This window comes from Limulus polyphemus, unplaced genomic scaffold, assembly GCF_000517525.1.
Source record: "Limulus polyphemus unplaced genomic scaffold, Limulus_polyphemus-2.1.2 Scaffold6983, whole genome shotgun sequence".
NCBI classification, from domain to species: Eukaryota; Metazoa; Arthropoda; class Merostomata; order Xiphosura; family Limulidae; genus Limulus; species Limulus polyphemus.
In genome coordinates, this window is record NW_013672593.1 from 23219 (window position 1) to 24270 (window position 1052).

Genomic DNA, 1052 nt, shown 5'->3' on the forward strand with positions numbered 1-1052 from the left:
CTCCACGAAGCGAAAGGAAGATCTACTAGATATTAATTAAATTATAAATATGTTAATTCATGTGAATATGACTGAAAAATTTAATTTTTTCCGAAAAGGTGGCGTCTATTTACTTGTGACAATGCTGTGTACTTGTTCATTGCAGAAAACTTATATAAATGAACTTGTACAGATTCATGAAAGCAAGCATTGGGCTTGTTAGAGGTATGTTTTTTGCAACAATAACTTGTGTAATAACTAGCTAACTACACGTTTTACTCTTTAATACACTTGAAGTATGCAAATATAACCATATTGTATATCTAATAACAAAAATTAAGTAGCCTAATAATTTTTCATTACAGTTGTCATTTCAGAAAATAAAATTTCTTTGAGAATTATCTTAACACCAAATATTTGGATGAAATGTTAACAATTTTTTAGTTTTTTTTATGCATCTTTCACATTCAATGCTAATAGTAAATGTTTCTGTCTTGATCCTGGCAAAGTCTTGTGGGTTTGTTTTCTATACACTGTCATATAAAGGTAGGAAATTAAAAAACTGAAGCCAATTAGGTGTTTCAACAGCAATCTCCTCCTTCATGTTTAACTGTATTTTATAATCATTACCAGAAGCGTATTAGGACTATCCGTACAGCGCACATCAACAGCAATGTATGTTACTTATGGACATAGGCAAGACTATTGTGATGGTAACATGAAAATAATAAATCAATGAAAAATATCTCTTTATTTTAGCAGTAGTCATTCATGTAGTTTTACATGTAATCTGGTGACTAATTTGTGTATTATAAAGTTTTTCTCTTTTATACAATATAACAAAATATTTAAAGTACTGTATGATATGTGTAAAGGATATCCATATATGCTGTTGTGTATGCAAATACACTTTTCATTATCAGATGTGTATTCTCAGGAAGGTGTTGAATGTTTGAAATAACATTTTGTGTGATTATTTTCCCCACCTTACCTAAGTATATGTTTGTCTTGCAAAAACATACAATATCAGTTAAAAAAATTTAATATATTTAGTTAATATATATAGTTAATAT